Genomic DNA, 16,844 nt, shown 5'->3' on the forward strand with positions numbered 1-16,844 from the left:
TTCATAATCCCATGCTGCTAGATTGAGACAATGGAAAATGCTTCTGCTCATTTATCCAACTCTAACGACTGTGGGGACTGGGGAGTGATTTAATTTCACCTTGAGGTGGCGTATCCCTTTAAGCATACACCTATTCTGCCAAATTGTTTAACAATTAAAGGCCATTACACGATCAGTCTAATTCATTTTGAACTCTGTTTTCCGAAAACAAAGGAGACCATCTGAAGTTGTGGTTCAAACTGTATTGAAACAAACAAAGTTCAGACAACGTTGGTACAACAGTTTTGGGAAACAGACCATTTTTGGATGTTAGCCAAAACTTGCATCAAAACAGATCCTTGGGTGGTATGGTATGCAAATGTTTGGTCACCCCTTGGGGGAATCATTACATTGGTGTATATTTTGAAGCATTAAACTTCATGTTAACATGCTGTACTCTAGGGAAAGAGAAACATGTCAGTTTTGAAACTATTTTAATATGTCCAAGACACAATTTAATGTGCATTTAAACAAAATTAGGCATGTGCCTAATTTTGGCACCACAAAGAAATGATTTAATAAATTATTCCTTATATAATGCCCTGTGTATTCCTCCAATAGAAGCAGCAATGTAGCCTTTATTGTACCTTTTATTCTCCTGATTCATAATAATGAATTATTTAGTATGCTTGCAGGCAAGCATACTAATCTCTGATGGTTTATTATTCTACATTTTTCGTTTCACCTTTTTCAGTGGGAATAACCAATCACTCAAGCGCAGCAGCATTGGAGAGAGACACGGTCCTGACAACAAAACGACCACCTCGAAGAGCTCTGGGGTAGGCCTATATTTTTCGTTGGACTACCCACTGTCATTTGTTCATCAGACTCGTTTTCCCTGTTTTCCCCCATTGAAATGAATGGCAGAATGTTCAGACTGATGATGTCACCCACTTTAGCAGTCAGAGTGAGGAATACCAGTTTTTCAGTGAAATAAAATAAACCACATCACCTCATCCGTGGCTATAAATTGTGGCCTTGGCTGTAAATTGTGCAAGTTTCTTGTTGAGATATGAGGCAGCACATATTTTCGTAGTCACACTTGGGCCAACAGAGTTTTAGAACCTTGGAACTGAACTCTACTACCAAGTCATATCAGAGACATTGGAATTGGTGACCTTACCTGTTCAGTATCTTTAGAAACTAGAAAATCTTAGACGTACACATCATACACGTGCAGCCTGGCAGAACTTTAGAACTCTGGCGTCACCTGGGCAATGCCCTATGCTGCTGTCGCCACTGGCACATTCATTGACAATCATTAGCTGAGTTAGTATATCAGAGGGTTGCAGGTTTGAATTACATTACATTACACTTAGCTGACACTTTTTTATCCAAAGCGACTTAGTTATTTATGTACAGGGTATTGTTTACAGGCCCTGGAGCAATGTGGGGTTAGGTTGCTCAAGGGCATTTCAGCCATGGATGTACAGTAGGTGCTAGTAAGAGTGGGATTTGAACCTGCAACCCTCTGATCTACAGGCCACCCGTGTAACCATTGAGCATGGCTGCTCCTGAATCCCACTCTAACCTCCGCCTTCCTTGTCATCCATGACCAAAATGCCCTTAAAGGTGCATTGTGTCATATTTTTAGCAGTTTATTTCCAGAATTCATGGTGCCCATTCACAAATGTCAATAGTACAAATGAAATAGACATTCGTAGCTACAAAACTTACTGGACTTGAGTCATACTAGTAAATACTAGTTTATTATTTAGTAAATATTCATGAAAAGATCAAATATGGCAGTAGGCAGCACCGTTTCAATGAGCACGATAGTAGTTGAAATACCTCCTCTAGCCACCATCTTACACAGTGCACCTTTAAGAGGCGATTTTTGCTACATTATCACCTGGAGTTATTACAATTACAGGAAATTATTACATTACCAGGATCTACAATCATTGTACTGTATAGTCCTATGAATTCATACTCTTTCTGTTTTCCTGTTAATCTTCTGAACATACCCCTCTCTTTTTCATACACTCACATCATCTGAAGCAGGCTGGGGGATTCATGCCTCCAGGCTCCAATCAATAATGTAGCAGTGGGCCTCACTGATCGCCATAGACACCAGCTATTTTAAAAGTGCACAGTACTTCATCAGCTTTGCTTGTCACTGTCCGTGGCTAATTTTTCATCACTGTCCTTAAATCAGTGTCAGAACTGTACTGGTATATTATTTTTTTGATGATTCAAAGGTATGGTGATGAATTTTGTAGTGACAGGCTTGTTTACCACTATCACAATCATCATTCAATAGTGTGCTCTGCAGAATTTTCTATTTTGCATGCCCCTGCTGCCCTGGTTGTTTTAACATGTCAATGTTGTTTAATAATGAGCTTTGATGTGAGACCCAACTCTAATGTCTCAGAGGAGAGTGATATTGGGAGAGAAGGACGGCTTGTCTTACACAAGATGTCATCAATTGAGAACCCAATTTCCTCATTGTAGGAGCCAAATGAGCAGGATTACCTTAATTCATCTTCATGATGTAATCATACTGCAACAGGGTGGACAGATTTATGGACATAAGCCTACAACTCTTTCAGTATCCTTTTGCCAGAGGACTCGCCGATACCATAGGGATACACTAGATGGAGCAAACAGTTTGAGCTGGAAAAACTTGCGCTCAACTCTCACTCTGCCTTTGCTTCATTTAATTGTGATCCCACTTCTTTGAAGCCCTATCCTCCCTGGTCTGCTTTTCACACATTGCATAAAAACATGTTGCATTCCTGTGTTGTTTTAATAACACATTTTCCCACAAGAACTGGTTTAGTGAATAGATGGCAATGGTTTAAAACAGACATGCTGATCTTATTTTTCCCATATTTTAGAAGAAATCCTTTCAGTGATTAAATTAAGTCTCTGCTGATGTAGGCCTATGGGTGATATTACGCACCATCACTATGTTGATCAAACAGTAGCTTATAAATGATTAGTGGTCCAATGAATGAATGATGCAGCATTTTGGATGTAGACTGTCCCTGGACAAGTTCAGCTACTACAGAGAAAGGGAGATTATATATTTTAGTTGTACTTAAATAATCAAACAGGATTCAAGCGCTTTATTTAATCGGAGGCCAACTAACATCTCATGCCTCTTTGTTGAATACATCTCATATCCTTGCTTGAAAGATCTTAGAGACAGCCGACCAAACCATCCATGGTTGTCACAGAACTGTTGCCTAGTTTATCCAGCATACCTTTTTGCAACTGCCATGAAGTCTGATAATTAAATATAAGCTATGCACATACTCCATCTGCTCAGACTGGATGCACAGACGTACAAGACACTAGCCTGAAATGTTTGCACAAGACACATAAGCTTATTGTAAGGTCAAATAAACAATTGACCCCAAGAGTGAATAGTTTTTTTTATTATTTTTTTTAAAGGCTGTCAAAAACAAACCAGAAAGTTTTTTATTAGTGAACTCATGGCTGAAAAAAGTTGCTATATAGTGGCACTACCACGATGAATCTGAAATTCTATGCACCTCTTAGAAATCTCAAGGTTTTGTTTTTTTTAAACTATGTTCAGAATTGTCTGAATGAATGTGGAAACTGCCACGTGAACAGCTAAGATAGGCTGCAAGTACTGTAATGCTATAGGCCTAAACTAGGCTTGTGTTTTCATTACACACTGACTTTGTAGCTCAGCTCAGTTCAAAGTATGCTGTAATATTTATTTATTTATTTTTCTATATTTTATTTATATTCATTCTCCTCAATAAAATAAAAACGCCCGTTTCAATTGTAAACAACATCCACATATCAAGCACCATTTTGTCTTTCGCTTCTTCTGATGGAAAAAAGCTCTGTAATTCATTTGGCCCAGCAACAGTAAGTATGCAGTAGACAAATTCAGGCACAGAGCCAGAGAGCAGAGGCCCTGTCCTATGACAGAGGGTGGGATTTTCACATGGTGTTCCTCAGTCTCTGGGTAACTTAGCTGTGTTTCACAAGCACTCACACAAAATTGGTTTTGATGGTGATGATGTGCACAATAATGTTTACTATTATTCATCTTTCCCTATTATTATCATCCATTCTTCAACTTCACAGTGTAGCTGACACAATAAAACAACTGCTATTAATATGCATTACCATGCACAATTATTAGACCTACCTGTTTACACTGTGAAAACGGTAGGGTTGTGTTTTACTATAATAATATATTATTCGTATCAATCAATCAAACAATTAATTAATCAATTAAACAAACTGAACATGAAGTCATGTTATGACACCCTAAAATACCAATTCAGTTATGAACTACTAAATTAAACTGAATCTTTACAATTCCTTCTAAAAACCTGTTGAAATTAACTTTTGAAATTGAAATGTTTTGATTGCAATTTTGGGTTAGCTGTATAATGGAGTAATGTATATTATATTTTTAACATTTAGCATTTTTTCATGCCAGAAAACAAAAAGATTGACCCAATTCACTGTCTTCTTGGAGCTCAGGGGCATAAAAATGAAACACATTAATCAGCTATGATAAACCTGAAGTTTGCCAGGCTAGCCTTGAACAATTACTTTGCTTATTTAATCATGTCTGGGTACATGTTCCATCAGTTTCTACATTAATAATGCTAGATTCCTGAGCAGTGACCCCAGTGCTTATTTTGGAGGGCATACCAGGTTCAGCTAGCACCTAGCCATGCAGCTGAACCTCTGTTCTGGTGTACCAATCTCCCATGGCTGGCCTCATGTTCTCTCATCAGTCTTCATTTAAGACACTCATATTACTACAAACACAGTGTACAGTGGCCAATTTCTGCTGAACGTCCCTCTCCTCGACATTCCCTCTCAATGTCCTCTGTATCAACTCAAGGAACATTTTTTTCTAATGTCTACAGTCCAATACTCTCCACATTTGTCTCAAAAAAGTTGTTGAATGCTGGCAGAGTGCAAACACCATTGCATACTCTTTATTTGAAAATTATAGGTGTCCAAGATATCATCCATACATCAAGCAGTCAAAGAGTAAGCCATTATTGTTGAGAAATATAAACATGACCATGAGCTACACAGTATATTACCAATAACCAGTGCTTAAAGTGCAGCTCCGAAAATCTGAGCCTTGGATTCTTATGACCTTTGAATGTGTGAGGAGAATTTTTGAGAGGAACTATTACCTCGCTGTCCACCACCATTGAACAAGGATATTGGCGTAAAATTGTTAACTTGCCATTACAGGAAGGTAAGTGTTATCTTTTCAGAATGCTGACATTTTCTGGAAACAAAGAAATGTACCATAAACTTTTGCTGTAACCGTTTTCCTTTTCCATAAACCTTGTATTACAATATATGCCCTATATATATGCCATGCCCATCCACCAAATGTCTCCCCACAAGCTCATCATAGTGTTTTCACAGAATAATTAAATCACAGCCCAGCCTCTCCTGGGGGGTCGGGCCAATTCTAGTTGGGGCCAGCAGTTCCCCACAGGTTAGAGGGGGAGTTGTTTTTGTTGGAGTCATTCCCTAGGATCAGGTTTCCTGACTGGGAGTCACTGCTTTGGAAAAGCAAGGCTACCATATAAGAATAAATATATAAACATGTCCCGAATCAGTAATTCTCCCTCCAGCCTATGTGTGTACATTTGTATGGGTGTGCCATTGAATGGTATACCATACATTGTCCTTCAGAAGCTGATATATTTGAGGCCCTCTCCACTCCCTCTGTCTCTGAACAAGGCTGGTTGATGTATTATTGAAGGGCATGTGCTGGTGGTGCTCTGAAGCACCCTTGGCTTTTGTCCCATAACTGAAAACCAGTGTTGTGATTACAGGAGGCCCTGATGTTTGTTGTCGACTCTTAAGCTGTAGAGGCAAGGATATGGTCTATCTGTATGTCTGTGCTCACTGTGGTGCGCGCATATTTACTAAGGGGAGAAGTGGACAGAAAGAGAGTCAATTGGGGTGTGCTGACATTTTGGAATGTTTTAAGATGTTGATGTGACAAGACATAAGTGTGTATGTTCACACAGTGATCCCTGTGCGAAGGAAAGTTATACAACTTACTCAAATATGTACCTGAACACAACTCATGGTGACATCATTTTGTACATTATTGCTTACATAACTGTGACATGTGAGAGAAGACTAAGACTTAGATATAAATATGTAGCATATTCTTCCTGCTGATGTCACCATCTTCTCTCACGCTGTTCCTTTCATGTTCTGCTCTTAGCTCCAAAAGAAATCCCACAGCTCTAACGGGACTGGGTTCCCAGGCTGCATGTTTGGCCCGAATGAGGGTTGATGGCCTCTTTGAACAATATACACAGGACATGCTTTTTTCTGCTTACTCTGCTCTGTGACTGGATACGGAATTTCTCTGAAGAGAACTGGATTTCATGGCATGACTTGTTAATTGAATGTGTTTGTACAGACGTAGATTTAGAAGTGTGTGTGTGTGTGTGTGTGTGTGTGTGTGTGTGTGTGTGTGTGTGTGTGTGTGTGTGTGTGTGTGTGTGTGTGTGTGTGTGTGTGTGTGTGTGTGTGTGTGTGTGTGTGTGTGTGTGTGTGTGTGTGTGTGTGTGTGTCTAAGGGTCATTTCCTCTGTCACGTAGCTTTTTCGTGGGAGAAAAAAATGAGGCAGGGTGGAGAGCGATGAAGCAGAGAATTGAAAAAGAAAATATCTTAAATAAGAATATTTATTACTCTTTCACATGCAAGATCTATAGCATTTCAAGGTAGAGTTTGTTTTGCTCTTAGCAAATTGTGGTTAACATGAGCATTATTTACCCCCCGCTGGTAGCAAACTGTTTATGTTTCTTGTGTCTGTTGCTTCCCTCTTAAAGGCCGCCTCATAGAGAGTACAGAGAAATAAACAGGCTCAGGAAATGATGTTTGCAGTCCATAGCATCATGCATTCTGGACACTCCCTCTTTCTCCCGCTCTCCTCTCTTGTCTTTCATGTACGAGAGTGTTCAGTAGTGTACAGTATGTGTGTGTCTCTTTGCATCAGTGTCTACTGTGCTTATTTAAACTAACGGCGTGTCCTACTGTTTAAAACAACTATCACAAATGATTTTCAAGATTAACTTGTGTTTGAGATTGTCGTAGTGTGCAAGAAAGAATATTTTTGTCCTACCAGATGTCTTGTTGGTTGTCGTTTGGATAATATCTTTTTGCACGCTAGAGAGGAAAACAAGTTTAGAGCTTTACCAGTTTATTTGTTTTTTTGTTGTTGTTGTTGTTGTTGCTGCTGCTGTTTCCCTGTTTCCCTAAACTTTTACAAGATAATAACACACACACACACACACACACACACACACACACACACACACACACACACACACACACACACACACACACACACACACAGACACAGACACAGACACACACACACACACACACACACACACACACACACACCGACTTAGGGCAGTCTCAGGGGGCTGGTGGGAGTGGTGCTAGTGGCTTAATTGAGCGGAAATGTCAGCTGTGGATTTTGTTAAACAGTCAGCAGAGGTAACTTATGGTCAAAGTGGGTAGGCTATACTTTGCAAATGCTTTTGCATTTGTTTGGTTCCCTTTGGTTCACAATTGGTTGCCTTTCAAAAGTGTTGGTCATATTATCTTTTACATGCCACAATAAAAAGTTGTGTTTTTGTTCCACAACACCCACAAAGGATTCTGTGATATGGCACTACTGCAGTTAACTTTATCATTCTTCAACATGAATACAATTGCAGTTGTCATTACAGAAACAGCAAATGGTTACAGAATCTCACCAATTACGTATCTCACCAGTTACGTACCAGAAAGCGAATGGAGTGGTACGAGTATTTGCAACGTATCATCAGCAGGTAGTTAGTAACTTACACTGTACAGTAAGTTACAATGTATCAAACACTGAGCCATGGTAAATCAGGGCGACACTTCACTCACACATGTTTCAAAGCCAAATGCCAGTAAAGAGGAGATGGGACAAAAACAGCAAATCAATCAAAGACACGGGCAGAGTGTTCGTACTGATGATCAATCTGGACTGTCTTAGAAACGGATCCAATGCTGTTGTGCATACAAAAATGGCACACAATAGTGAACGTTTTTTTCTCCAAATTGTGTTTAAATACCAAATTCATGGTCAAAGACACCCATAAAAGGAGAAGGGGTAGGAAAGTCGTATCCAGGCTCTGATAACAGCAAACTAATGACTGTGTACTAATGGGCCATGTGTTGCACATCAAAGCATGCTGCACTGTTTGCAATCAAGGCCCATCAGAAAGGGGAAAAAAATGGAGAATAAAATGTTCTTGAAGTGGAAAAACACTGGGCAGTGATATTTTGTTTCACATGGGAAACATCTGTAAACTATAGGCCTACTGACGCAAAGTGAAGGGGGAAATGTTTGTGTAACACAAAAATGGAGAGCATAGTTAAGATCTGTGATGAGGTTAAAAGCATGGACTAGAGGCTTAATCTTATTAACTTTTAAAATGTTTACTATTTTTTAATCAAGAACAATAATTGTGGTTTAGAACTAAATTTCCATTGCCATAACAATATCTGAAAATCTATTATACTGTAGGTCTATACTGTACATTAAAATAAAGTGCACGGTGTGAAAAACACTTAAAGTACAGTAATAAGCCCATTGAAGCTGAAATCTGCAGTCCACATTTCCCTGCACAAGCTTATGTAATAAATTATTGCCAACAGAACCATAGACAATGTTAGACTGTAAAAACACACTTATTAGAACTCATGCCTTACCTTCCCACATCATATCAACCTCTTACATCTCCTCTCCTGTATACCTGGTTCATTTGCTGTCTGCACGTAGCTAAGCGATACTTATCTGGCAGGTGGATTTAATTGGATAGTTGGATACATTCAAAAACTGAATTTCAATATTTTCAATATTTCTTTCTTGCTCCCTCTCTGCTCAGCAGTGCCAATTTTCCATTTGGTTCCTCCTAGCAAGAGGCTGCATTGATGGCTTACACTCCATGCTAGAATTGCTCACAGATGTTTCACAATGGTTGGCCTGAGTTGACCAAATAGCACAGTGCCAGGCAGCAACAATAGACTTTTTCCACACACAACCCGGCTGTGGCGTGCCGTGCCGTGTAGAGCTGAGTGGTGCTGTTAAGCCAGCCCAGTTTTGTGTGGTATGGTTGAGTAATGTTTTAAGTGTTGTCATGTAGCATTACTTTACGTAGGCTAGTTGACTAAACATAAGACTGACATATATAACCTCATCTCATCTATCGAATAGGGTATAAATTGTTTCAGCAACATCATTTGTATACTACAATGTTGATTTCTGCCTTCAATTTTTTTTTGATTCACCAGTGAGGGTAGTAGGCAGTGAAAGACCCGCTCAGCTCGGTTCAGCCAACCAAAAAAAAAAGAGGGCTGGTTTTCACGCTGTACCTGACTAGCTGAAACGGAAAACAGCGTCTGAGTGGTGCTGTGTCAAGCTGTACCGGTTACAAAACGGGCAGTGAAAAAGAGGTTATGTGTTACTCTTTCCAAACAAGAAAGTAAGTCAAATTATGTTCAGGTGATTGTGATACTTGTAACTACCAAACCAGAACACAAAACTCCTCCAAGGCAGTTAATTTACTCCATCAAAAGTGCAACTACAAACCTAAAAGGACTATTGTCCTGTCATAGTATGTGTGTAATCCAGGAAACTAATTAACAAACTTGAAAAAGCATTGACTGGAAAAGCACTACAAAACAACAGTCAGATTTTTCAAGGTCAAGGTAATCAGTCCCTTTGCATTCCAGAACTTGTGGATCATCTCAGTACTTCCCTGCACATGTCAACCCTTCAGGCCTTCAGATTCTTACTGTGGATGAGTGTTTTGCATATGGTAATGTTTCTGTCTGTTCTCTGAGACTTCTTCAAACAGTATATTGCAATATGTTCAACCCTGCAATGTGGAGATTGTTTTTGGTCTGACTTACTGATGTTTTGGGGAGTTTCTTTGCAGCTTTAACAATTTGTCTGTCATTAGCTATTGTTTAGCTATTGTTTTTTCCTTGACCAATCTCTTCAACATCTGTTGCACAGTGGGAAAAAAATCATTCCGAATTCTAGTCTACTTACTGTACTATGGATAATGTTTGTCCAACAGATCTTCATTTTCTTTCTTTTATCAGCAATGGAATGTTTTCTCCATTGACAGCTCTCTGGTCGTCATTTGTCCACTTAGTCAGGAAATGCAGTCATTTAGGTGTAAACCCATGCCCAAAAAGTTGAGAAGTCATGCATTGCTTTTTAAAGCTTGAACAACGATCCTTAAAGTTGCACTGTATATGATGGGCAGAAACTGTGCTGCCCATGGCCAAATTGTTTCTATATGAGTAGTTAATAAATAATTAACGAATATTTACTAGTAATGACATTTGCTAGTAATGACCAAAGTACAGTACATTTTGCAGCAACAATTGTCTATTTCTAGAAATTGAAAATGGCAGACATGGAGAAGATCCACCTTTTTCATGTATTATAAAGGTGCACTGTGCACTATTTTTAGCAGCTTCTTTCCCAAATTCATGCTGCCCTTTCACAAATCTTACCTTTCATGGATACTTACCACTCTGTTGTTACCAACCATCTGGAACATTGACAATTGCTTAGCTCTGGAAAGGCGCGGGTGTGTTCAAAACAGCTCGAACCTGATTGGAGAATTCATGTGGCTTTTTTTATCACTACTACTTCAACCACTGACCTGTATATAGCCCGCCCCGCGATCTCGCGATTCTGACTGGACTGACCATGAAATATCGGATGCTGTTCGGCCTCGTCTAAGATTTCCAGACCCTTGTGCGAGCTCACGAAGTTTAACAAAGATGCACGAAGCACGAATGATCTGCGTGAGAGCCAGGCTAGGTCGTCTAGCCTTGCATCGTCGAACATTTTGAACACTGTGCCCTGAGTCTGGCAAGACCAATCACAACGCAGGCCTATAGGCACAGGCACGGGTTGAAAAACAACAGGTTGTTCTCATCAACAATCTTCGGATGTATCGTTCTTCGGGGCCAGACTAAATTACACCAGGGGGAGTTCACTCACTGAACTAGCTACTAGCCACAACTGGCTAACCCTAATCCAACCTAAGTGCAAAATGAATGGGTGTCAATGGAGTTTTAGATTATTATATACTGAGTCACAAAGCTCAATTTACTCAGGCCAAACCCATAAACATTAGCGGGATGCTAGCGAGGACAGGTCGAAATCTTTTTCCCTGCTGAAAAACTGAACACCTGAAAGATTTGACAATACAGCCTATTGATAAACACCACCCATAATGCTTACCAGGAATATTTTGTTGATGAGATTTGTGACTGGAAATTGCAGTAGCAATGTATTTAGCATATGGTCTCCCTTGCCCATTCCATACATTTTCCCACATGAAGGACTTACCAACGCTCACCAACTAGTTGACACTCAATAGGAACTGCCGTATGCATTCAAAGCTAACTGGCTACAATGGGAACCAATCAGACTGAATCGTCTCCCTGTATTCTAATTTCTCAGATTATCCAGTCTCACATTTAGGCTGCTTTATCAGTCTACCAGGTCATCAGAATACTGAACTCCCTCCACCCCCTCCCTATACGGTCTGCTCCAGCCACCAGGCAGACAGGAAGCTAAGACCCTCTTTTCTCTCTCTCGCTCTCTCTCTCTCACACACACACACCACAACACAAACACACACACGCGCACCCTATGGAACTGCTCCATGTGACTGCACCTTACCTGCACTCTCTGATCTTCACTTCCAAGAACTGCTTGCACTATGAGACTTGCACCTACGCCTACACCTATGCAACTAAATGCTGCTACTTGACCACTGGACTACAATGGACCATGTTGGACTGCACAGCCTTGACTTTTTGAATTCCACTATTGGACTGCACCTGCACTACCCCACAAGAACACACACACACACACACATACACACACACACACACACACACACACACACACACACACACACACACACACACACACACACACACACACACACACACACACATACACAGTACTGTACCATGGGACTGCACCTTACCTGCACTACCTCAGTCCTGGAACATAAGACAACGCAACATGCTGCATATACAGATTATGCCAATAATCTGATTAAGCCGGTGTTTGATGAAATGGTCCTGGATCCTGACCCATTCACCGCAGACCTACTGAGAACCAGTCCAACCAAATCTTTGCAGTACACTTGAACGACCCACAGTGGAGGATGCAGTGGCTCTACCCGTCCCGTTTCGGTTGAAGGGGGTTGTCCTGAATCCAGCGTACTCTTTAGTGGTCTCAGGGAATTCTGCCCTTACTCTCTGCACAATACAGGGACGGTATGACGACACATGCTGTCCGACCAAGAAACCCCCGGCACCAGGATGCACTACCTGCACATAATGGACGAAATAAATATTAATTCTTGAGTGTGGTTTATGCTGTTTAATTGTGTTCATCATCGTTTCTCAAAGTTTTTGGTGCCACAAACATTTATTAATATGAAATTCCTTTTTCTTTGTATGTAGCAACCAAATGTGGTGTGGTAGTGGTGTTGGAAGCAGTAATGTAGTAGTATAATTATACTGTAATATACCATATAATATGTAACACTGTCAGAGATGATTATACAGCACCCTACCTTTCCATTCCTCTGTGTCAAACGACCATGGTCTCTGCTCTGTAGACATTCAAGGCGCTTTGGAGTGCATGTTGGTTGTAGGCCAGGACGTCATATGGGGGTTAGGTACCTGGGGATCAATGTTGCATTACATGTACGGTAAATCATTCACATGGAGAAAGTCCTATATGCATGTGACATGCAAATACAGTTTCCCCGTAGGACCTGGTGAGTGGAAAAAAAACGCCAGTGATTGATCAGATTTCACAATTATCTTCATTGATACACCAATGAAGACCATTGTGAAATCTGATCAATCACTGGCGGACTTTTTTTTTGTCAACAGAGGCTGCATGGCCATTTATGTAGCAGCACCCTACATGTCATTCCATAGCTATTTATAAAGGCTTGATCAATCACTTGGTGTTCTCTATGTCCCATACAGTAAGTTACGCTACATCACTGTTCTGAACTTTTAAGGGCATTTGGTATCACTCACACTAAGTATACCCCCATGATTTATCAATTGAGTCAACTTCTTAGTTGTAACACCGCGCAACGTTATTTGACAAGTGCAATGTCGATAACCTGTCAGCTTCCAAGATAATGGAATGAGGAAAACGGATGAGAAAGAGAGGTTTCTTGAGCAGAACCCCAAACACAAAGGTAGCGCGATGATGAAGCATCAAAAATAGTAGGCCTAAGCCTACAGTAATATAGTAATGTGGTAATGACAGAGACGGTCTATTATGAATTAAAATAATTGTTGGTAGTATCCTATCGTTTAGAAATGTTCCCCTGGGGCCGTAGGTATGCTGGTTGTTGCCGCCATTCGTCTTCTTCTTCTTTCCCCTCTGGCTTGAACATAATAGTGCTGGATCCGCGAGTGTGCCATGGCACATGGCTAGTTTTTGTCATATTTTATCTTATTGTATCTTGTCTAATAACACCGGCAATTCACGTTCTAGCAGTCAAGTAGGCCTAATTAGAGCTACCACCATAACCCTTTGCCACTACACTACGAGAAAGTTAGCTGTTAAAGTGATAGCAAGGACAACCAATCAGGAAGCACGGCAAATAATCTGCGTCATCATTTACGTGCATTTATAATGAGGTTGCCAAATAAGCACAGAAATTAGCGAATTGAGGCCAAACGAAGCATGTTGAATCCCAACCAATACACAGTGTTTTCACATAGCCTTTTATGAAGGTTCTAAGACATTACAGACCCAGCTAAAAAAAAATGGGCTATATCACATCACAGAACAAGGGTAAATAGCCCATTCAACCATTCTCTATCCCCTTTAATTATAGGCAATAACTTCTTAGAATACATGTATCTGCCTGATGGGGCGATGTAAAAAAGCTATTTTGACCGCGAGTGAAGGGCTCCCCCACTACACCTCCCGTGAGCCAATTTAAACACTGCATCTGAGCAAGCACTGGTAGGGATGTTTTGAAAATATGATTCCGGTCATTAAAAGAGGTGTTGCCCATAAATTGACAGACATCTGCCGAAACACAATACGCTATCTACTATCTGGGAATCTCTAAACCGTGCTTGTTTATCCCCATAGCACATCATTTTATATGGCAATGTTGCCTTGCGAGACAGGCCCACGGCGCATTGAAACCAAACCAACAGCAAATAGCTGCCTTAAACAACCAGTAGCCAGGCCCTGATCCCAAACACTTTCTCCAGTCCGAATCCTGTATTTGCGCAAACTCAGCTCAGTCTCTTTCATATGGCACATTTCTTAACTTGCTCGAACGAGAGGCTATCGTTTTTTTTAGTGGTCAGCAGCCGCACATTCTTATTAAACTCCGCACGAACGATTGCACACCCCTGTCCGTGAAATAAATAAAGTAATGGTTATTAAAACAGTCCTACGTGGACCATGGCCGACTGACACGTCTTCCATGGAAAATCAAGGTAGCTCATTTAGATGAGGCAGCGCAAATCGATAGAACACCACTATCAAGTAAGGCCCAGTCGCTCATCTCGACAGAACACCGGCTCTCCAAACGGATCATCCGGGTTTTATAACAGCTCTATGTGCCGCCTGCATCGGTCTCGTGCACAATATACAAGCAATTTGTGACTGCCTCTTGTCGCCTCGAAGCCAGAGTTAATACCGGACGGTGCAAAAAAATAAAAATAAATAAAGAATCGCTTATCTGTAGCTACAAATATGCTATATTACGACTTCATGGTGCTAACTTGCACCTCGACAGCCTTCATACCACTTTATCACTCGGCTCACTTTTATTCCGTGCATAGTGTGGAATGGGTCTACGTTGTAAGTCATTCACGAGAGACGACAACTTCTTACAATGCAGTTCAAACAGCAATAAGAACTCAAACGTCAAAACAATCTGCACAAGGCTACTCCATCAACAAAACCAGCATGGATAACTTTAGGGGCAGCCGCGTTGCGCGTCATTCAAAATGACCATGAACAACAAACAGCAGCCCAGTTAACAACTTCATAGAATTGCTGCAACAAATGTCCGTGTAGCTGAAAAGTACATAATGTTAAAGATAAAAAGGGAGGTTAACTATTTTATTCTGCCGTACAGATGCTCTACACTTCCTGCTTTCAGCCAGCAGTCTCCTCTGCCACGCACATTTTTTCCCCCACATTCGAATATTAATTTCCACATTCGAATTCGTGTTTTCTAGCACTATTCGAACTTGAATTCGAACTTCGAATATTCGTTGACAGCCCTAGTAGGCGAGTACATCTATGCAAAAAAAAAGACCTAACCCCAAAAAAAATGATACAAAAGGTTTTTCAACTGATTATGTTACCTCTAAGTGTCCTTAATAACATACTAAAAATCTAGGAAAATCTGACTTCAGGAAAGGTGTCATTTTCAAGATCAAAGTTTTTAAAAAATAAAGGTTATTACATGATAATTACATTGGCATGAACTAACATGTTTTCAGGATCTGTTTGTTTGGAGTGCTGTTTGGGTGGATAAAGACACTACTGCTATGATAATATCCATATGCTGTTTGTCAGGGCACATCATCAGTGATGAATCATGGTGTCACTAGGTATTTTGGGTCTTTCAGCAGCTGAACTGAATAGACAGGAGCCACTACATGAGTAAGTAGAGGGCAAGGTGAAACGGTTGGTACTGGAGACAGACAATGTCCTGAAAGGACATAGGGCTTTAGCATAACTTTCGGGTGAGCCAGAGTAGGGCCTGTTGTAGCTTCATAGGCAAGGGTCAGGGCCTTGTATTCAATTAGGGCATGAAAAAGAGGACATGACTGGGAAACTGAGGCTATGTGGTCAGAGAATGATAGATGGTCATCAACAATGACACCTAGATTTCTTGTGGCCTTATTTGAGGCAACAGTAGCAGAATCCATATTGAGCTCGATATCATGGCAACCTAAATCTTTGGCTGGGATCACCAGCAGTGCATTTGGGCGAGGCTCAACTGAAGGTTGCATTCCTTCATACTTGTGGATAGTTCAGAGAGGCAAGCGGAAATGTGTGTGACCGTGGAGTCATCTGGCACAAAGTAACTGCTTCATCGGTGTAACAGTAGTATGAGAAGCTGTGAGAACAGATACCATGGCCCAGTGATGTGGTGTACATGGCAAATAGGAGTCCCAGCACCAGCCCTTAGGCAGCTCTGTGGAGAGGCTATGATTTGAGGACAGCTGACCTTGCCCTTGATACATGCTAAGAATGATACCACCAGACTCAAAGAATGTCTGGAAGAACTTGAGACACATAAAACTCAATTATTTATCTAAGAGAGATGTTAAATAATCATGTTTTGAAAAAAAATGCTAGCTGGTGAGTCTGCACAAAGATTTGTAGATTTACTACAAAACAAAAAGAGATGTCCATAATCTCTTGTGGAGATATCTTCTGGCTTACTAGAAACAAAATAAAAGAGTAATTTTGAGCTTGGCTTTTTCAGATTTTGAGATTTTGCATTTTGAAATTTAATGCATATTTAATTAGATATAGTCCAATTACCATATTAAAACATAACATTTCAGAAAACTTGCAATACATTTTTTTCTCACAAATATGTGAGTAATCACCGGTTTAAGTTTCATGGTGATATCGGCAAGCTACATTTTTTGGCCTATTCACCTGGAGTGTCTCTTGACCCTTATAATAAGCCTATGGCAGCCATGTTGAAAAA

Source organism: Engraulis encrasicolus, chromosome 16, assembly GCF_034702125.1.
Source record: "Engraulis encrasicolus isolate BLACKSEA-1 chromosome 16, IST_EnEncr_1.0, whole genome shotgun sequence".
Taxonomy (NCBI): Eukaryota; Metazoa; Chordata; class Actinopteri; order Clupeiformes; family Engraulidae; genus Engraulis; species Engraulis encrasicolus.